Below are 9,796 nucleotides of genomic sequence, written 5' to 3'. Positions count from 1 at the left end.
AGATAGATGGATAATAGATAGATGATAGATAGATAGATGGATAATAGATAGATGATAGATAGATAGATAGATATAGATAGATGAAAGATAGATAATAGATAGATAGATAGATAGATAGATAGATAGATAGATAGATAGGTAGATAGATAATAGATATTGTATTTCTAAAAAAAAAATGTGTAAATAGCAAATGCAGCATGGCAGTGATGTGTGAACGCGGCCTAAGGGCTCATTCACACTTCAGTTTTACACATATCTATCACTCTACAGTATTTGTGTTTTTCATGGATGGCACGGGTGCCTGTGATAGTGTATGGGACTGTTCTCACGTCCGTGACTTTGTTCAGTGTCCCGAGCACAGTACTGGAGACATGGCCGATATTGATTCGAGCGTCGGATCAAACTCGGCAGTTAAAGTCTATGGGTTGTGACAAAATCTAGCATCACTCGGATGCCATCAGTGCGCTGTCCATGTTTCACTGATAAAAGGTGGAGAAACTTTTTTTATTTTTTATCATCAGTGGAAAACTGACCAAACTGGTAGGAGTAAATCGCTGCCGTCTGAATGGGGCCTATAGGCTATGTGCACACGTCAGGATTTTTTCCTGTCATAATCCTGAGAATTCTGCCAGAAATCCGCGTGCTTTTTTCGCGTGGATTTCTCGCGGAATTTGCGCGTTTTTTTGCGCGGATTTTTTGCGTTTTTTTAATTTATTTTCCGGAATGTCCTTTTTTGATAGGAAATCCGCAAAAAATCCGCAAAAAGATAGAGCATGTCCGGATTTTTTGCGGTATGCGGTTTTTTTGCGGTAAAAAACGCTAACATCTGCACAAAAAATGCGGAATGCATTCTAAATGATAGGATGCATAATGTTAGCGTTTTTTTTTAGCGGATTTATAGCGTTTTTATGGCGAAATTCCGCAAAAAAAAACGCTAAAAATCCTGACGTGTGCACATAGCCATAGGGTAACTGTACCAATTTTAAAATGTTACGCATAAAGGTGACTTCGTCTGTTTCTTTGCAATCAACGTCCCAGCAGAACCTTAAAACTCCACAGTCTATATATCTTCGTACTGTGTTAGCCAGGAGATAGAAACATATTTAGAATTGAGTCTCCAAATTCTAAATATCTTTCCACAGTCTATGACATCCATATAGTCTATAATAAAGTTCTAGTAAGCAAGTTTGCAGGAAATGCCAGGCATCAGAGTGTACATAAAATCACATCATGTCCATAGAGTTGTCTACAAGAAGCCACTGGTTGCCTTAGCACATGAGAAATGGTCTTGCTTTCATTTAAAGAGATCAGACTCCCCTAGCGTCTCCAGCAGGAGCTGAGCGCAGCAGGCGGCCGGGAGTGCTCCTGTACTCGGTGCAGTACGGTAGCAGCCAGGCTGCGCTCTTCCTCTCCTCCTGCTACATGGACAGATGAGTAAAGTTGCCTTCGCACAATGCGGGTGTTAATGTGAGGAGCGGGCAGAGTCCTGCCACCCGGGAGCATGTGCCAGGCGGCCTGCAGCAATGCTGCCCAGCAATGGCAGCCTGAGAGGGAGCAGGTCACACCAGGCTGCTGACAAGGTGAGTGACTGCACTTATCGATTATTGGCACAGAGAAGAACACAGATATCGATCCGAGACAAGTCAGACCCCTCTGCAAAGTGTCTGCATGGTCTTGTTGTATACACTCATTGATTTGGGGGGGATTTTAGTATTTCTTAGGGTTACCGACTAGTTGTTCTGACTACAGCTCTGTAAATCCGATGAGGGGCATAGCCAATATAAACATATATATATATATATATATATATATTGTGTATATATAATGTATATATATTATACAGCAGCCGATCCTTCCCGAATAACTCGTCACCCCATAAATACCCACCGTGTGCCTCCGCGGCTCATTGGGCACGACATTGCCAAATACATGACATGATAGCAGGGGGTAAAAGAAAAAAATAAATAAGAATTTAAAATATGCTTGATGATGAATTAATATATTAATACGAATATTATTGAAACAAGTATGTGAACGGCCGATGGCAGCTATGGCGCGCAGCGGTTCAGTGAGAGCACATCATATATTGGGGCTATAATGTGTCTAGATGTGATGGCAGCAATAATAATAATAATCTTTATTTTTATATAGCGCTAACATATTCCGCAGCGCTTTACAGTTTTGTGCTGTGTGCCCAGTGTGGGGGTCTCCATGGTACATAGAACTCATTAGTAAATCGCTGAGTACATGGTGGCGCCCTGCTGTTGGGTGGGCACTGTTACCGGCCTCATGTAAACCACTTGATCCATCAGGTTTCATAGAACTGAGGGTTCCCAAGTAGAGAGGAGAATGTGGCATCAGACTGCAGGTAACAGAACTCATCGTGCATTACTGACCGTAGGCATCAAAAGCATTTCCGCTGTGTGTGATAGATCAGGACCCCCTTATTCTGAGCCACCTACAGAGGAGGACCCCTGTGCTACAATACTGTATGGTCCAGTGATTCATCAGAATGGAACATTCTTTTTTTGAAGGTGGACATACCCCCCATGGCCCCCCGGGTGGCTGCGCAGACTGCACCCAGGTTATGCCCACCCCTGTCCTAAACCATTGTCTTGTAAATGGTGATTGCTGAATTACCACTGTGGATAAATATCGCTACACTTTATCCCGTGTGGTCAGCTTCATTATATAGATGATGAGTCTTCTGAATAATAAATACAGACTTGGCGAAACTCAGCATTTTATCGTAATGAGATATCATTTAATACAAGGCTTGATTAGCGAAGCGATGGGTTCTGAAAACGTCTCCTGTTAGATGTATCAGTGTGATCTCTCGCTACGTCTGGAGGTTTTACCTACAGTCCTGTGGATTAATCAGTTGTTCAGAAAAGTCTAACTCAGCTCTGCTACATGCACGTCTCCGCTGTTTTGCTCTGTGTTTGTTGCTATTGTAATTTGTATATATTAAGGGGTAATATTGTGCATGGATCCTGCTTTAAACAGGGGGCGACTACTCATATACTGATAGATTGGCCAAACCCTTCCATGTGTCTCATCCATAGCCTTACAAAGTTACATAGGTTAAAAAAAGATAAAAGTGGGTCCATCAAGTTCCACCTTTCTCCACCAGTCATACATTTGCTATCGCTACATTAATTAAATCCCACAATGCAATTTGTTGTGAGAAAAGCATCCAGCCCCTATAATAAATGTTGTTACAGTGCCTGCCATTCCACAGCCTGACTGCTCTGACTGTAAAGAACCCTTTCCTATTTAGCTGCCAGGATCGCCTTTCCTGCACACATAATGAGTGTCCCCTTGGTCCTTTGAAAGGTCCTTGGAAGGAATAAATCATGTCTTCTGGCAAAAAAGGGGCGTCTTTTTTCTAGGCTAAACAAGCCCAACTTTTCCAACCTCTCCTTATATGAGAGTCTTTGCATCCCTTGTAATAATCTAGCTGCCGCCTTTGAACTGACTCTAACTTTACAATGCTCTTTTTAAAATGTGGAGCCCAAAACTGGATCCCGTACTCTAGATGTGGCCTCACCAGTGATTTATAATGGGATAATAATATGTTGGAATCACAGGATTTTCTCTCTTTTTATACATCCTAAAATCTTGTTTGCTTTTGCGGCTGCTGCCTGACATTGAGCACTGCTGCTCAGCTTACTTGTAACCAGAACACCCAAGTCCTTCTCCTGTTCTGTATCCCAAGTATATTTCCATTTACTGTATATGCAGTAATACCATTATTGTGACCGAAGTGCATTACTTAAAATTTGTTAACATTAATCCGCATCTGCTGGCCGTGCAGACATATCGGGACTGTAATGTAATATTCCGTGTGTAGTAATACTAACATAAAAATAACCATGAAATCTGCCATAACCACTGTAATGAAAACATTGCAGGCTTTTGTGATTTGCAATGTAAAAAGTCTGTTCACTTTATATTAACCGTTCTCTACTCTGTAATATTGTAGTCATAGGTGGGTTTGTCCGGGAATTGTTTCTTCTGTATTCTGTGATAGTTAAGGTAGTGTAATAGTTCTATCTTTCCATAATGATGACTTGTCTATAAAAGTAATTATAAGGTTTGAAAATAATGGAGATGTTGGTTACAGGCGACTGTGGTCTATGGCCGGGTCTGCAGGCTTCAGTTCTTGTGAGACCTCAACTCTGAGCATAGAAGCCACAGGTTGTCTGTCGACAGTCAGCGCTCAAATTAAAGGTACTGTCACACTAGACGATATCGCTAGCGATCCGTGACGTTGCAGCGTCCTCGCTAGCGATATCGTCCAGTGTGACAGGCAGCAGCGATCAGGCCCCTGCTGGGAGATCGCTGGTCGGGGAAGAAAGTCCAGAACTTTATTTCATCGCTGGACTCCCCGTAGACATCGCTGAATCGGCGTGTGTGACACCGATTCAGCGATGTCTTCACTGGTAACCAGGGTAAACATCGGGTAACTAAGCGCAGGGCCGCGCTTAGTAACCCGATGTTTACCCTGGTTACCAGCGTAAAAAAACAAACAGTACATACTTACATTCAGCTGTCTGTCCCTTGCCGTCTGGTTCCTGCACTGACTGCTGGCCGTAAAGTGAAAGCAGAGCACAGCCACAGCGGTGAGTCACCGCTGTGTGACTCACCGCTGTGCTGTGCTTTCACTTTCACTTTACGGCCAGCAGTCAGTGCAGGAACCAGACGGCAAGGGACAGACAGCTGAATGTAAGTATGTACTGTTTGTTTTTTTACGCTGGTAACCAGGGTAAACATCGGGTTACTAAGCGCGGCCCTGCGCTTAGTTACCCGATGTTTACCCTGGTTACCGGGGACCTCGGGATCGTTGGTCGCTGGAGAGCGGTCTGTGTGACAGCTCTCCAGCGACCAAACAGCGACGCTGCAGCGATCCGGATCGTTGTCGGTATCGCTGCAGCGTCGCTAAGTGTGACGGTACCTTAAGTCGTGGTCTCGTAACAAACCTGTTTCTGCAGAAAATGTCATTTTACAGGACTAATTGATAAGTCGTGAAGCATTTCATACATATCTGTCAGATCGATCTTGCGGGATCCAGTAGTGTCCTTTACAGTGGCGTGTGAATTATTCACCCCTATCGGCTTCGTTACATCACAACCTGTGTTTAAATATGTTTGTAATCCGATTTGTGTGTGATGCATCAGCACTAAATAGTCTAAAGTTGGTGGAGAGAGAAAAATATAGGAATAGATTATATTTATGGGATCAAGTAACTAAAAACTGGCATGTGCATATGTATTCACCCCTTTTCCTACGAAGCAATTAAAAAATGTTGGTGTAAGTAATTACATTCATAAATCACATGTTTAGTGAAAGGAAGTCCGCCTGTGTGCAAACTAAGTGTCACACGATCGGTCAGTATATTCACAGCTTTTCTGAGGCTATCATCTATACATCTATAACCCCTTAAAGGGGGTTTTACCACTAAAAAAATTACATTTTAATCAAAAGTTAATTTCCACAATTGGATGTGTTTAAAAAAAATGTTCCTGTGCTGAAATAATCTTTTAAATGTGCCCCTGCTGTGTACTATGTAGGGCTCAGAAGGGAGGGGGCATTTAAATTTGGCAGGCCATAATTCACTATAATTCAGTTAACAGATGACAGACCTGAGTGGGGACTTGCTTTTTTTGTGGCTTGAGTTGAAGCTTTTATTGGGAACATTTTACATAGCGTTTGGGATCACAGTTATCCGGCGCTCTACGCTGAGCACTTTATGGTTTCCATCTAAATCTCCAAATGACGTGATTCAGATGAAACCCTTGAGGGATCCATTCATTATAATGAGGCAGCAGAGTTATTCTGGACTCTGTCTGGCCTCTATTCAGCGGGGTTCCTTTTTTTTTTTTTAGCAGATTGCACTTCTATGCACACCTTAAAAGATGGACATCTCCGGATCATAGGCAGCCAGAGAGTGTACAGAGGCCTCTATCTGCCTCATTATAGGGAACTTTTCCACCAGAGGTTCCATCTGAATCGCATATTTCAGAGATTTACATATAAACCCCGATGTAAGCACTCAGCGTAGAGTGCAGAATAAATGTGCACCAAGCCTTACGGCAATCTTTGGGAGGCAGAATGAACAAATCAGTAGTCGGTCAAGAATTAGTTATATTTATTTTACGCCGTTCCTCATGTGGTATAAGTGATTGGATGAATTTATTCTTCAGGTCGGTGTGATTACAGCGATACTAGATTTGTATATAGTTTTTTTTATGTTACGCTGCTGTCACGCACGTAAAGACTTTTTGTTGCAAAAACTAGTTTTGCATCGCCATGTTTCAAGACTTTGAGAGCTATAATTTTCCTAAATTTCTGCAGACAGAGTAATGTGAGTGCTTGTAGCTTGTGGGACGAGTTGACATTTTTATTAGTCCCATTTTTGGGCATAACATTTTTTGATCGCTATTTCGATTTTTGGGAGGCAGAATGAACAGAAACAAGCAATTCAGGAATTATTTTTAAAATTGGTAAGGCAGATTAATTCTTCGGGTCAGTACAATTACAGCAATATCCCATTTACAGTATACATTTTTTTAATATTTTGGCACTTTTACACAATAAAACCTATTGTAGAAAAAATAATAATATTTACATAGCTTTATTCTGATAGCTATAACTTTTAACTTTTTCTGCTAATGGAGCTGTAGGATTGCTTGTTTTTTGCGGAATAAGATGATGCTTGTATTTGCATTCGTCTTTTTGATCACATTTTATTTCACTTTATTGAAGTCTTAACTTATGATGAAAAACCATAGTTTGCCAAGTTTTGTTTTTTGCTTTTCAGCGATGAAAAGTGCTGAGATCTCATCTCCCGTGATCTCGATGCCGAGATCTTCATCTGTGCATGTGCCGGCCCCGGCAGCCATTTTCCCGGAGTCCACCGCATTGGAAACTATGGAACTGCGGGGGTTCTGGCCTTTCACAAAATGTCAGCAGAGCCCCCCTCAGCACAGAACATCAGCAGCAGCACCAGACACCACTCACAACACGCCGCATATCCGAACACTCCCTCACCCCAGCCTGTGGCCTGCAGCAATGCTCCTCTCTTGCCTCCTTCATCAGCGACCCTGGGACTCCGCTTCACCGCAGCCACCACCCTCTGTAAGCAATAAGACGCATGGACTCTAAGAAGCACCACCATTTTATTATTATTTTCCTATTTTTCTTCGCAAAATTTAGGGTGCGTCTTATAATCTGGAGCATCTTATAATCCGAAAATACGGTATCCAGTAATGTTATCTCTTATCCCATAGACCATTTCCTGAAATACCATAATTTTTTGCGGTTTTAATTTATGATAATCAGCACCTCCTAAAACTTGAATGAAAGGCTTCTCATCCAGCCAAGCTGAACCCCACTCTGTAACTGAAAAGGGGTGGATCCCACAAAACAGCTGTCTACATGAATTTCAGGTTTGTATAATATGTTTGTTCATGACTACTGATGAGCGAACATGCTCGGATAAGGAGCATGCCCAGGTGCTAACCTAGTGTCTTTGGCAAGCTCGAAAAATATGTTCGAGTCCCTGCTGCTGCATGTCTTACAGCTGTCGAACAGGCGCCAGATATGTGGGTGAGGGGTCTCGAACATATTATTCAAGCACGCCGAAGACACTTGGTTAGCATCCAAGCATGCTCGAATAACACCTGAACTGAGCAAGTTCGCTTGTCACTAGTCATCATGACATACAAATGACTTACAAATCAGCTACCTCCAATAGGTGGCGCTAGAGAGACAGGTGTCTTCCTTTTCTAAGAGTTTATCTGCATACCTTTTTACCCTTAGGCATTGCCCAAAAGACTTTATACTTGTTCACTGGATCTTGTTTACAGGAACCAATAATCCTGCAGAGCTAAGAACTGAAGATATCTCCAACACCGGCATTAAAGTTCTTAGCTCCCCTGAGGACGGCCAGGCATAGAGTATAAAAATAAGTTAGAATTATATAACTAAGTTCTATAACTTTCAAATATATTTTGTGTTTCACTTCGTCATCATTTTCAGGACCTCAATGACATCAAGTTTAGGCAATCCTCTATGCAAATTGCCTCCTCAGAGAGATAGAGGACTTGAACTCTGTTGGAAGTAGCGATCCTACAAGTTACAATCAAGCCTTTAATGAGTCTTACATTATGACCGGTGCTCAGGAAGGATATAATGGAACTAGAGCAAGTACAAAGGAGGGCAACAAAATTATAGAGGGGATGGGAGAACTACAATACCCAGATAGATTAGCAAAATTAGGATTATTTAGTCTAGAAAAAAGACAACTGAGGGGCGATCTAATAACCATGTATAAGTATATAAGGGGACAATACAAATATCTCGCTGAGGATCTGTTTATACCAAGGAAGGTGACGGGCACAAGGGGGCATTCTTTGCGTCTGGAGGAGAGAAGGTTTTTCCACCAACATAGAAGAGGATTCTTTACTGTTAGGGCTGTGAGAATCTGGAATTGCTTGCCTGAGGAGGTGGTGATGGCGAACTCAGTCGAGGGGTTCAAGAGAGGCCTGGATGTCTTCCTGGAGCAGAACAATATTGTATCATACAATTATTAGGTTCTGTAGAAGGACGTAGATCCGGGGATTTATTATGATGGAATATAGGCTGAACTGGATGGACAAATGTCTTTTTTCGGCCTTGCTAACTATGTTACTATGACTGAGGATATAAGTCAAAGCAGAATCTCAATTTGTAGACTCGGTATTTCGGGCTATTGGCCCTCATTAGTGCAAAGTATGAGAACTGATCTGGCTAGGTGAGAAGCTCTGGACTGGGGTCTGAGGGGTAACGTTTTTCAATGTGGAGAGTGACATACCAGCTTTGGAATGTCAAGGTAAGGAGGCTTATTTGCCATGCAATGCTTTTCTGGGAAATTTAATATGCAAATTACCTCTTCAGAGAGAAAGAGGACTTGAACTCTATAGCGCCACCTGTTGGAAGCAGCGATCCTACAAGTCACAATCAACCCTTTAACAAGTCTTGCAATATGACTTAGGATAAAAGCCAAATCAGAATCTAAATTAGCAGACACAGTGTTTCAGGCTATTGGTGCTCATCAGTGTAAAGTATGAGAACTGTTTGGCAATCCTCTATGTCACTCATTGCAAATCTGTGACTGCCATTCTATTGCAAACTACAACTCCCAGCATGGGCTGATGGACCGAAAATGCAACTCCGGCAAAGTGGAAAGAGCAGGGGTGGGATTGGGGAATGGCGACCCTTGCTCATCAAATTCATGATGAGCGGCAGTGTTGGCTACGCCACAAATCTTACTCCAGCAGAGGTTGGATTAAGATTTGTCGCATGGCACACATAGCAACGCACGACACTACATGGCTCACCTGATTCATTATGTGGTGTGAGCCTCTTACTGAATCAGGAGCGGCGGCTCCAAAACGCCTCTCACCAAGAGCAGGGAGAGAATCAGCAATCTTGATGACTTGCCCTATAAGTCCGAATGGGCATGTCCAGTGAATGGTAATAAGAATGGCTTCCATTCACTTAGACCAGTGGTTAATAGTGTGCATTGACCTCCACTGTTGGCTGCCACATGCATGAATATCGTGGCCCAAGCTCAGTGTCTTATGGAAGCTGTATAATCACTTTTGCTACAGGCTCCCCCTAGTGGTGGCCGCTGGAAGGTAGGATTTTTACTTTTAACTCTTAGTCGATGCAGAGCATTTGGAGCAAATGTTCCAACAACTATAAAGATATATAATAACATTCAGCATAAATATTTTGCCTAAAAACATGT

The 9,796-nt window shown here is 42.4% G+C and overlaps 1 protein-coding gene across 3 annotated transcripts in view; it reads left to right on the top strand.

Moving 5' to 3' along the window:
- Nucleotides 1-1,309: 1,309 nt before the first annotated feature.
- ADRA1A (adrenoceptor alpha 1A) overlaps nt 1,310-9,796 on the top strand; it is a 373,907-nt gene continuing 365,420 nt past the window's right edge. The window contains exon 1 of one of the 3 annotated variants that reach the window (XM_069766487.1): nt 1,310-1,580. The gene's annotated coding sequence lies outside the window, so the exon portion shown is untranslated. The remainder of the gene's footprint in view (nt 1,581-9,796) is intronic. The other 2 variants (XM_069766489.1, XM_069766488.1) reach the window with 2 other exon arrangements.

This window comes from Ranitomeya imitator, chromosome 4 (genome assembly GCF_032444005.1).
Source record: "Ranitomeya imitator isolate aRanImi1 chromosome 4, aRanImi1.pri, whole genome shotgun sequence".
Classification (NCBI taxonomy): domain Eukaryota; kingdom Metazoa; phylum Chordata; class Amphibia; order Anura; family Dendrobatidae; genus Ranitomeya; species Ranitomeya imitator.
The sequence above is the reverse complement of the archived record's forward strand: the minus strand, read 5'-3'. Positions and strand labels throughout refer to the sequence as shown.